Source organism: Lygodium microphyllum, chromosome 27 (assembly GCF_053477565.2).
Source record: "Lygodium microphyllum isolate KBCC chromosome 27, Lygodium_microphyllum_v1.1.10, whole genome shotgun sequence".
NCBI classification, from domain to species: Eukaryota; Viridiplantae; Streptophyta; class Polypodiopsida; order Schizaeales; family Lygodiaceae; genus Lygodium; species Lygodium microphyllum.
This window is the reverse complement of record NC_141161.1, coordinates 9,873,415-9,886,422: the sequence shown is the minus strand read 5'-3', so window position 1 is coordinate 9,886,422 and position 13,008 is coordinate 9,873,415.

Below are 13,008 nucleotides of genomic sequence, written 5' to 3'. Positions count from 1 at the left end.
GGGTATTGTGTATAACTGGTCTGATAATCAACAAAAATCCTTTGATTTATTGAAACATGCATTAACCCGTGCTCCTGTATTATAACTACCTGACTTCAATAGACCATTCTTTTAGTAGTTACTAATGCTAGTGGATCTGGAATAGGAGCTGTCCTTATGTAAGATAATCATCCCATAGCATACTCTAGCTGTAAACTGAAACCATTCGAACTTAAATATTCTACCTATGATAAATAATTGTTAGATGTAGTACAAGCCTTATGTCAATGAAAACATTACTTAATGGGTTCTGAATTTATGATCAAAACTGACCAACAAAGCATTAGACATCTCCTTAGTCAACCCCAAATATCTGACCAACATATTAAACGGGCAGCTTTTATTCAAAGTTTTCATCCCCTTATACAATATCAACCAGGAAAAGAGAATGTTGTAGCTGACGCTTTGAGTAGAAGACTGACAATTCATAATATTTCTGTGATATCATTTGATTCCCTTATCCCTATGAAAGATACTTATCATCAGGATCTTACTTTTCAAACTGATTGGAATAAATTAGTTGCAAATAATTGGATTCCTATTGATTCACTATCTTACAATAATGGATTCATGTTTTATGAAAAGAGATTATGTGTGACAGTTCCATTTAGATCATTTGTTTTGAATGAGATTCATTGTCCTCCATATCAAGGTTATAAAGGTATTATATCTACTTTGCATACATTGACAGAAGATTTTTATTGGCCACATATGGACACTGATGTATCTAACTTTGTATCTGAATGTTTAGTTTGTCAACGAGTTAAAAGACACCATGGTAAACAATATGGTTTATTGATGCCATTATCTATTCCATCACGACCATGGGAACAAATTTCAATGGATTTTATCACTGGTTTACCTAACACTAAAGCTAACCACGATATGATTTAGACTGGGACAGGTTTAGCAAACAAGCATATTTCATTCCATGTAAGAAAACTTTAACTGCATCTCAAGCTGCTCAATTGTTTTTGAAAATTGTTTTCACTAATCATGGTTTACCAAAAGTTATTATTTCTGATCGTGATTCTAGATTTTGTAATAATTTTTGGATTACTTTATTTGCTAACTTAGGAACAAAGATTGATTTTTCATCTACATTTCATCCTAAAACAAACGGTCAAATAGAAGCTACTAACAGTACTATTTTAGATCTTTTACGTGCTTATACTATTTCAAAACCACACACATGGGATACATATCTACATTTACTTCAATTTGCATATAATAATACACCACACACAGCTACAAAGAAAGCACCATTTGAAGTTATTTATGGATATAGATTGCCTACACCTCTTGTATCATTACCGAACAAAATTTAGATTGCTGATGATATTGCTAACATGCATGCCACTATTTTTGATGAAGTTAAAGATATGATTGCCAAAGCCCAACAATCATATACAAAACAAGCAAATAAGAAAAGACGGGCCATGAATTTTAAAGTTGATGATTATGTTTGGTTACGCATAGAAAAACGTAGATTACAAAGTGTAGATAAACACCCAGTTGTGAAATTAGTACCTAGATTCTATGGACCATTCAAGATCATACACAAAATCAATGACAATGCATTTAAACTAGAACTACCACAACATTGGAAAATCCATAACACCTTTCATATTAGTTTATTACGACCCTTTAGAGGCCAATTACCTGTACACCCTGTCTATGAAAACCCACCTTTACTAGATGATGAGACTGAAATCCTTGAGCTTGAAACTATCATAGATATTGACTTTATGACCACTAGAACTGGCCGTAGATATTCTAGATATTTGGTCAAGTTTAAAAACCATCATGTTGAAGAGGCCCAATGGATGCACGCTAGAGACTTTAATGCTTTCCCCACTCTGTTAGCTCCACATTGAGCTAATAGCAATTGAGGACAATTGCTATCCCACCCCAGGGGTATGATGCCAGGAGGCATATTCCATGGTGGATTCCGTAAGATTTTATTACTGGGGCTCATACACAAAGTGGATTCTTTGTGCGAGAAGTCGATGGGGACGCATATCCTCTTCGGGCGTTTTGTTAATTTTATGTATACATGGGTGATTCCATAGCGGGTGATTCCGCAAAATACATATTTAAATTAATAAATATTTATGAGTTTAGAGTGCGCACTCGTGATAAATTAAGTTTAGGATTGATTTCTAACCAATTTATTTATGTAGCTTAAGACTACTAGGTATTCACTTTTGTTGGTTTAATTGTATTATTTTACTAACGATTATGAATGCTTCAGTTGATGTGTAGAGATAGCAGCAGTGGCAGTGGAAAGCATTGGAGGATAGCATGTATTTAAATTTATCATCAATATTTTAGTGGACGCATGTCTTAGGCATGGTGCCTATATTTTATCGCACTTATTTATCAAAGCGCTTGATATTTATTTATTATTTTTGTATGCGCATGGGTGCACGATTTAGATATTTGTATTTGGACATTGTGTTTGGGTACGCCTGACTTCTTGGGCGCCCATTAGCTTTAATTCTTTATTGGCACAAAAGCAAACTCAAAATCTAAAGCATGCTATTTTATAATTTGGGCTATTATTTGAGCTTGAAGATGATCAATATATGAAATAGATGCTTTGTGGAGCGCTCACACAAGGCATGGGGGGAGATTGCACCCAATTGGTCTCTTGTTCATGTCGTGCAAGATTTCTACATTGATTTGTGTGCAAAAAGTAGAGTTCTTTTGTTCTTGGGGACCTTCTGACGCTCACTATGCGCGCTGACGACATCCGATCTGTGCACCACCTATCATAAGTATCATGGTGGTCATGTTTTTGATCATTCCATTCCGTATTCTTGTCTCCATCTCTATCCCTATCCCTTCACCTGTCCCTCTCACTGTACCTCCCCCCTGTCCCTGTCCTTGTCTATGCCTCTGTGTCTATCCTCGTCCTTGTGTTTGTCTTTGTCCCTGTGCCTATCACTGTAAAACCTGAGCGACTGCATGCATTCAACATGCAAACAAAGCTACTTGGGTTTGGAGACACGCCCTTACATTGCATCTGTTCAAAACAGTCCAACACATCTACACTACAGGCATGAGGTTGCATACCCTACAATTAGAGAATTCCAAGAGACCACAAGACTTCAATCTCTCGTGCATCCTCTTACATCCCAGCTGTTACATAAATATTAGCCATATAGATGTAGGCTGAAGCAGTTGTTTTATCTGTCTGAAGGAGACAATCAAAAGCCAGTCTCCCAAGTCTCACATTCTTCCACTTCTAGCAAGCACCCAACAAAGCCATCCAGATTGGAAGATAATCACTAGATGGAATCATTTTAATAACTGCAAACCCTCGTTAAACTCCCCTGCATGACCAAAGAGATCAACCATACAATAGTAGTACTGTGCATCTAGTGTGACACCAAATTTGGCACTCATCTACATAAAATACATTTGGCCCTCATCCAGTGAGCATCCAATAGACCTGAGTGACTGCATGCATTGAGCATGCAAACAAAGCTACATGGGTTTGGAGACACGCCCTTCCATTGCATTTGTTCAAAACAGTCCAACACATCTGCACTACTGGCATGGCAGCATACCCTGCAATTAGTGCATTCCATGAGACCACATGACTTCAATCTCCCATGCATCCTCTTGCAGCCCAACTGTTGCATAAATATTAGCCATACAGATGTAGGTAGAAGTAGTTGTATTATTTGTCTAAAGGATACAATCAAAAGCCAATCTCCCAAGCCTCACATTCTTCCACTTCTATCAAGCACCCAAAAAATCCCATCCAAACTGGAAGATAATCACTAGATGGCATCATTTCAATAGTTGTTAAAGCCTTGTTAAACTCCAACCATACAACACTGGTGATGTGCATTTGGTGTAACTATACATACATGTCCATTATTGTAAGAAGTACATAGATTAAGAGGCACTAAGAGATTCTTTACATACCTGTCCATTACTGTAGGAAGTTGCTTTCACACGTCCTGAGCCCTAGGTCAAGAGCATGACTACACAAAGTTCTCAAAACACCATGGATTAGAAATTTTTTTAGCTTTGCATGCCTCGTATACAGCTAAAAGTGTTAAGTGATCACCCTCTGGTTGAAAGAACTTTGCTCTTTTTTTATCAACCTGTGTCTGCTTCTCACAAGGTCGATGAAATATGTTTTGTGCTTGGAGCATTGATATAATGGTCAATATCTTGTCATTGCAACCCAGGTCCACACAAGATAATAGCATTTTCGGCAAAGGGGGCTCCAAACCGAACTCTTTCATCTTCCTCCCTAACTTTGCAAGAAGCCCCTCCTCATCAAGTGCTCCTAAGCTATACAGCTGCTCCACAGTAGAGATCAAAACCTGAGAAAAAAGTGGGGGGGGGGGGGGTTGTCTCCATAAAGTCAAATGATAATAAATCATTAATGACCATAGCCTTCATCTTTGAAGTTATCATACCAAGATTGATTCTTTGAATCTCTGGCATAGCATCTCATTTCTGTATGCACTTTCTATGTAGATCCAACAGCACTTGCCCAGTCCAGTACAGCCAGCTCTCCATGTGTGTTGTTTTGTAGATGCTTGATAAATGGGTGTAATGACAAGGGAGTCTAAACCAAGCTTGGGATTGTAGACATTCTGTTCTGCAAATACTGATCAACTACATAATAAATGCCATCAATTTCAAAGAGGCTTCAGCAATGTTGGTGGTTACTACCGCTTTTCTTATTCCTAGAGGAGCTAGCTCAAAAATTTGTATGCATCTCACTGGGGAGGGCACTATAGACAGGGAGAATGATTAGCTCAGGAATGTTTGGGCTGAGCCCTTTCATCCTTTCATATAGAATTTGGTGCTCATTTTCATAAAATACATTTGGCCCTCATCTAGTAGACCTAAGTGACTGCATGCATTGAGCATGCAAACAAAGGTACCTGGGTTTGGAGACACACCCTTATAATGCATCTGTTCTAAATAGTCCAACGCATCTGTACTACAAGCATGACTTGCAAACCCTACAACTAATGCATTCTAGGAGACCACATCCCGCACAAGAAGTTCATCAAACACTTCCCATGCTTTTGTGAATGTGCCACACTTGGCATACATATCCACTAGAGCATTGGCAGTGCCCACATTTCAATGCTTCAGATTGTTCACTAGAAACTTGCTCACTACGAACCCATCATGTTGCCACAGCTCATTTCCACCAGCAAAAGGAATGCTGATGGACTCACCAACCCTAGAGAGAAGAGCCTTATGAACCTTGCACTGCTGAGTTCTTACAGGAACATTTTCCATATGACCATAATTCTTTGCTTCTCTATCTCAGATATGAGTGCTATAGCTCTATGGAAATCATTACAGACCTAGATATTCGTAGCAACAGTTATAGTTGACCATTCCCATGTGTTGATCAAGGCACAAGCAGTTGCAAACTTCTCACTGTGCCCACAGAGCACATCCTTCTTCATGTCATCAGATATGCTTTTTGAAACCAGACCCAAGCTTGGAGAATAACCCTCCCTTGACATCTTTTCTATTAGATCTTGTAGCATACATATTCACCAAAGCATTTCCGAGTGCATCATTTCCCTCCAACAACCCCAGCCTAACAATCTCTTCATGATTTTTTTTGCCCTTGTCAATGGCTCCTATCTCAGCACATGCTTTGAAGGTGCTCAAGAAGGTGATTGCATTAGGAACATGACCCTCCCATCACATCTTGTCAAAACATTTCAGTGCTTCCTTACCTTGCCCATGCTATACATATCCTGTAATCAATGAACTCCGAGAGACAACATCCCTAACAGAAAGCTCGTACAACACTCCCTCTGCTTTTGCAAATACACCACACTTGGCATACATATTCACCACAAAATTGCCAGGCACACTATGTCTCTCCAACCACCCCAGTCAATTTATCTCATCATGAATTTCTTCACCCTTTACAACTGTTCCTACATCTCTCTTGCATCTGCATATGCTTTCAACGCACAAGTAAACGAGACTACAGTGGGGTAGTGCAACTCATGTCACATCTTATCAAAACATTTCAATGCCTCCTTCCCTTACCCATGCTGTGCATACCTTGCAATTAATGCACTCCAAGACACTAGATCGCAAACAAGAAGCACATCCAAGAGCTCTTGCACTTTGCAAGTGCACCACATTTGGCATACAAATCCACCAAAGCATTGCCAAGCACAGCATTTCTCCCCAGTCACCCCAATCTAACAGTCTCATCATAGATTTGTTTGCCCTTGTCAAGTGCTTCTACGTTGGCACATGCTTTCAAGGCACAAATAGAGGTGATTGTAGTGAGGGAGTGCCCCTCATGTTGCATCTTATCAAAAAATTTAAATTCCTTGCTTTTGCTGTGCATACCCTGCAATTAATGCATTCCAAGTGACTGCAACTATCAACATTTGATGTGCTTCTACAAACAAACCGTAATTGCCATACATATCTTACAATGTGCAGCAAACACAGTGCTCACTTTCCAAACCCTTCATGATCAACTCGGCATGTATTCTGTGACTTGTTTCTAAAGATCTTGATGCATTGCAAGATTTCAAGGCACATACAAAAGTGAAAATTGCCTCCAGACACACTTTTTAGTTGCAATTTCAACATGTCCAAGTTCCACATAACCTACCATGAGTGTATTCCATGAGACTTCATCACGAAGTGGCAACATGTCAAGAGCATGATGTGCTTCTGAAAGGGAGTCACATTCGACATAAACATCTACTAATGCATTGCCCACATAAAGCTCTCTTTCATATCCCCTTTTGATGATTTCTGATGTAATTATTGACATGTTTCAAGGGCTCATATAGTGGCACAAGCTTTTAAGCTACAAAGGAAGGTGACAAAATCAAGACAGATACCCTCCAACTACGTTTGGTTAAAAAGGTCCCTGCCCGCTCACCAAGCTTCTATTCAGCATATCCTGCAATTAATGCATTCCATGATGTAACATCTCAAATTTGTAGTTCATGATAGACTTCTTGAGCTTCTTCAATCAAGCCACACATACATGTCTACCAACATTAAGCTCCCCTTCCAAATCCTCAAAAGTGTAGAGCCAACATTAAGCTCCCCTTCCAATCCTCTTTTAATTGTTTCAGCATGCATTCTTGATACTAGTCCAATGTGATGCACCTGTGCCACCATCATGTCCTGATATTAACACATGATCTGCAGGTCCTTTCAGAACTCTACTAGCTATAACTCCAGCTTCAGACACAAGCTTCCCACTAATATGCGTTCTTGGATTTGAATTCTGAAATGGCATAGGAGATATACTAGTAAGTTGTAATATTTCCACACAATAAAAATAAGTTGGTTAGTTCAAAAGTTAGTTAGTTAATTAATAAGTTAGTAAGATTACTAACTAAAGACTAACTAAGGTAAAAACTAACTAACATTAATTATTAATAATTTTTATTTAATTTAAAATATTTTATTTAGAAAAATCAAGAGTCGTAAATTCGATATTTTTTTGGAATTGGCAAGGACCGTGGCCATCCTTCACGTAAATTACAACGTGAACGAAACTTATGAGTTATATTAATCACTAGGATAATGTGTATAGTTTGGATGGTCTAAAAATATTAGACTTTTGGACAAGACTAGAATATTTTAGATATTTTAAAGATTATCTTAATTAAAAAAAAAAGAAAAAAGAGATATGGAGATTTCTAGAACTAGATGTCATTTAAAAGAAAAAAACAAGTGATGTGTTAGTTAGTTTGAAGATTTTATAAAAAGAATAATAAAGAAAAGTGACTGGCGAAATCACGCACGCCGCGATCGCAGTTTACAGGCAGTAGACAGCACTTCGAACAGAGAAAAGAAGAAGGAGTGAACTGAGAGCTTTCTAAGCAAGTGTCTTGGAGTTTTACCCCCCTTTCGGAGCCAATGGAACCATCAGATTTATGATCTGAGCATCAGATCACTGATCTTTCCAAGATCCCCCTCCACAAATAGCTCCACTTCTCAACCACAAGCCCTCTTCCCCAATTCACTATAAATATGAGGCATGGGAGAGGCATAAGGGACATAAGGAGACCCCGAGAGGCTGCGAGAGAGAAGAAGAGAGAAGGAAGAATACTCCTTCAAGAGACTGCGAGAAGCTAGAGAGAGAGAGAGAGAGAGAAAGAGAAAGAGGAAGAGAGTTAGCTCAAATCCCTTGTCTCGATCTTTAACTAAGCCATATTCTCTACCCTCTCTCATCTAAAATCTATCCCACCTTCCCTATCTCTCAAACTCCTCGTGGACGATGGCTCCAAAGCGACAAAGTGGAAAAACCATGGAAATCAACGCAACCGGTCAAGCAACGGGTATTGCCAATGATACGGGAGTGCCCGAGGTTGCGGGAATTGCCACCACAATTGGAACATCGGGTGTGGCTAATGCGAGCGCGAGTAAAGATGAAGTTCCTAATGTCGTCATGCCGCCAAATCAGGTTATTCATTACTAGATTATCAATTTTACAATATAAGATAAATTACATAGGATATTAGCTTTCATATTCTTCGCTTACACATAACTCATCTAGAAAGACATATTAATTCAAGCATAAAATGATTAATCACTATGATTTCTAGCTAGAATAGTTGGGATACTAAGGCATTGAATCATGATAGAATTAATTGCCAAAGGTTATTATACATATGTCTTTATGCGTATTCAATATAGTTATGATCAAATGCGACAAGGTTAAGAATTGATTAGTGAAGGTTATAAAAACTGGTTATCTATTTAGGAATCCTAAAGATCATCTCGTTGAGTTTATTGACACAATATATTTTCTTAAGGGATTTTGCTTATGTTAGATAAGTGAATCCAAACGGAAAACGCATGCCCTGCTTAACATGTTTTAAGAGGTGTACTCAACACTTCTTTATGGGGAGAAGAATCCTCATTAGAATGAAAGGTTACCTTAGGATAAGGTCTACCTTGGCTATGTGAAACTGTGATTTACATGTTGGGATGATTGTCATTGCACTATTTCATACATATTTGAAAGGACTGTTTGTGTTTGCTAGAATCTAGATTTTGACTGAAATTATTGCCAACAGAATAAAAGGAAGGATCGCGCTAGGCTACCCCCAAGCTAGCAGCGAGACCCTACTCCAAGGGGGTCATGATTATCGCTACGAGAGGCTTGGACCGGCTGCATAGGCGAAAGGTCTGTCAGTAGGGATAGACTCGGGCAGTAGGAATTGTAGGTGCCAGAGGGGGCTCTGGCTGTAAATCCTGCATTGTTCCAAGAATCTGACGAGCCCCTTCGTGACCCAGGATGGGATCATGGAACCCTAAATACTAGTTATGAGGGTGGAATCTTGGTGGACAGAATGTCCTTATGGAATTCTATGTATCTTCCGCTGGGACGGAATGATGGAAATTGTAATAAGACTTCCAATATAATAAAGAAGTTTGCTTTACTATTCGAATTGTATGCGTGTTAGTGAGATAAATTATGTGAAGGAACGTGTGACTAAACGGACTAATTAAGGAAGCTGGTTGTATATGTTCCAATAAATGTGTTGTAGGTAATTAAAAAACTAAAGATGACCCATCATCAGAGGAAAGCGGGTGGGCGTAACCCCCGACGGGTCCGTCCAATGGTAGGGTGGTCCCGGTTAGCTGGGAGCTTTTCTACATCGGATATAGAAATAGGAAGACGATAAATTGACCAAGTAGTCATTAGGTAGAACCGACTTGCATTGTTTTAGGGGACCGGAATGGGATTTTGCCTTATGGGCAGGAGGGTTGACGTACCGCACTCCCCTCCGTCTCCCATTCTCTTTGAACCAAGTGCAATGGCAAGTCCGCTTCAGATTGAGTAATCCTCTAAAAAGTGGAACTCGAAATTACTGACGCTAGCTGGCTGCTACGAGACCCATCCGATTTTAGGAACCCAAGTCTTCAGGTCGATCCTAGTGGGTTCGGCCAGAACTCTCCCGTTGCGAAGTAGACTCGGTAGGGCCTAAGTGACAATCCCGTGATGTTCCAAGGGAGCACCAGGTGGCATCATTTATGGAAAAACCTATTGATGGACTACTAAAAGGTGTGCCGTGGATTGGGACTAGCGGACACCTTACAGTTGGTATCAGAGCGCACGTTAGTATAGATTACGACGTAAGCTTAAGAAAAATATTATTTTTTTTCTAAGCATAGCCTAGGACATGTTTTCTTCCCTTTATTAACGTATGTTTTTTGAATTATGGCAGAGTAATGAATCTTGGAAGCGATTCTTGATCTTTCAAGTAATGTTTATGTCAGCTATGCATTCATCCAGTTTTTCCTGGAGAATTCAGATGATGCGAGTACTAGATCAGTTGTACAACCCGTCGCCTCTATATCGTGAAAGACGGTGGATGATTAGTGGAGGATATTGCTATATTGATGCAAGCCGTCTAGTTTATCTTCAAAATAATCTGAAAAGGGTAAAATGGATGGAAGATCTTAAAGTTGTTAAGATCTATCTATTTCATGAGGCCACTGTAAACTCAACCCTGTATACTAGAGGCAAGAAGATCAAACTAAACGAATATATCTATGGGGAAGTTACGAAGATCCTTCCGGCTGACAGAATAAAAGTCATAGGTCGCTCTAGCCGCCGCAACTACAAAAAAGAGGGATTTCCTAAACTCCCTCAAAAATATAGATTCCTAGATATTCACTCTCCGAATCCAAGTTACTTCATAAAGGATGTATCAGAGTGTCATACGTAGATTGTAGTAGGGAATCCTTTCTTGAGAGAAAATAAGATGAGCCTGCGAGCCACCTGAATAATGTATTTTCTTCCATCTGATTACCTTGTATATCCGTTGTAATAAAAGATTGATTGATACTTCATCAATCAAAGAAATAATGCAATCCTATTTTATTATTTTTGTCTTGAAACCTCTGAAATTGCAAGAAAGTTGATTTGAGAGTTGTTTCAGTAAACTAAGCGAGAGATATTTTGAGTACTGAACTCTATTATTGACGCTACATAGAGTTGTAAAATTTAACTTACGAATTTCTAAAAATTTCCCAGAATCTTGCACCCACAATAATTCCCAACGAAGCTCAAGAGAAAAGGAATTTATTGAAGCAAGTCAAACCTCCAGAGTTTAATGGGAAAGGCGAAAATGTGGAAGCTGATGCAGAAATTTGGATCGAATCGATGGAAGATTATTTTACTGTTGCTGGAACTATCCCAGCCAACCAAGCCATGATAGCTAAGCTAAAATTAATTGGTGAAGCTCGACTTTGGTGGAAGCAGTGGTGCCGAGATCAAGGTGTCCCTGAAAATACCATTACTTGGGACTTGCTGAAAGAAGCTGTAAGAGGGAGGTATTTACCTCCAGCTTATCGCACCCAAAAGATGAACGAGTTCTTCAATTTGAAGCAAATGGGGCTGACCTTGGAAGCATACTACTCCAAGTTTGTTTCTCTTCTTAAATATGCACCCCCCATGGATACTGTTCAACAAGTGTCCAAGTTTTGCAATGGGCTAAATTATCCTCTGAACACTCGTTTAGAATCAATGCGCCCCATAGACCTCCAGGATGCTTTGATTCGAGCTGCTCCTATTGTGCGGGAAGTACAATCAAAGCCTAATAACAATAAGTTCTGGAGCTACAATAACCAGAACAAAGGAGGATTCAAAGGTCAAGCAATAACCCTCGAGAGCTATGGCGGGATAGCAAGAGCAAGAAAGAGAGAGACAAGAAATGGGAACTCCAACAGTCGCAATGTGTGACTGGGCCTTTCTTTATTCAATCTGTCACTAAAAGAATAAAGAATAAAGTGACGGTGACGAGTGCCCACCACTTGCAATGTGTAGTGGCGCTGGACTGTCAGTGTAGTAATACACGGGCGGTTAGGCGGAGGCACCTTTACCCCCAACAACCTCCCACTTAAAGGCGAATCTGCCTTAGTGAGGAGTGAAAAGAAAAAAGGAAAAAGATAGTACAACATGTACACATGTACAACAGGATGAGGAAAGACGTCATCTCATCCCACGCCCATCAATCTCTTGAGGAAGGCATATTGCTCTGTAGAGAGGCTTTTCATGAGCAGGTCTACAGGATTCTGGTCAGTCGAGATCTTGACAAGGTCAACAGACTTGTCCTCAATGACCCCACGTATGAAGTGATACCTCACCTCAATGTGTTTCATCTTCGCATGGAAGACCGGATTCTTGGCTAACTGAATAGCACTCATAGAATCCGAATGCAGTGTAGGGATAGTATTAATACCAAGGTCAGCAACCAAGCGACCCAACCAAATGGCCTCCTTGCAAGCCTCAGTGCTGGCTACAACATATTCGGCCTCGGTAGTAGAAAGGGCCATGCATTTCTGCACCCTGGACATCCAAGAAATAGCACCTCCAACATAGGTGAAGACATAGCCGGAAGTGGACTTTCTACTATTTGCATGTCTTGCATAATCAGAGTCAGTGTACCCCACGACTCCTATTTCCTGGCTGCCATAGCATATGCACATATCTTCAGTGCCCTTTAGGTACCTCATGTTACCCTTCATGGCATCCCAATGCTTCTTGCTGGGTGTAGCCATATAGCGTGCCACAACACCAACTGCAAAGGCAATATCTGGACGAGTGGCTATCATGGCATACATAAGACTGCCCATTGCAGATGCATAGGGAATCTTGGCCATCTCGGCCTGCTGCTCATTTGTCTACGGACAATCAGCCTGTGATACCTTCACATAAGAAGGCAATGGACAACCAATAGGCTTTACGTCCTACATGCAGAAGCGCTCAAGGACTTTATGAATGTACTCCCTCTATGATAAGTAGAGGAGTCCCTGATGCCTGTCGCGTCTAATGTGCATACCAAGTATGTGAGCGGCCTGTCCCAAATATTTCATCTCAAAGCTCTTCTTGAGCTGAGCCTTAAGAGCATCGAGCTCATCATGAGCTTTCCTTGCTATCAGCATATCATCCACATAGAGTACCAA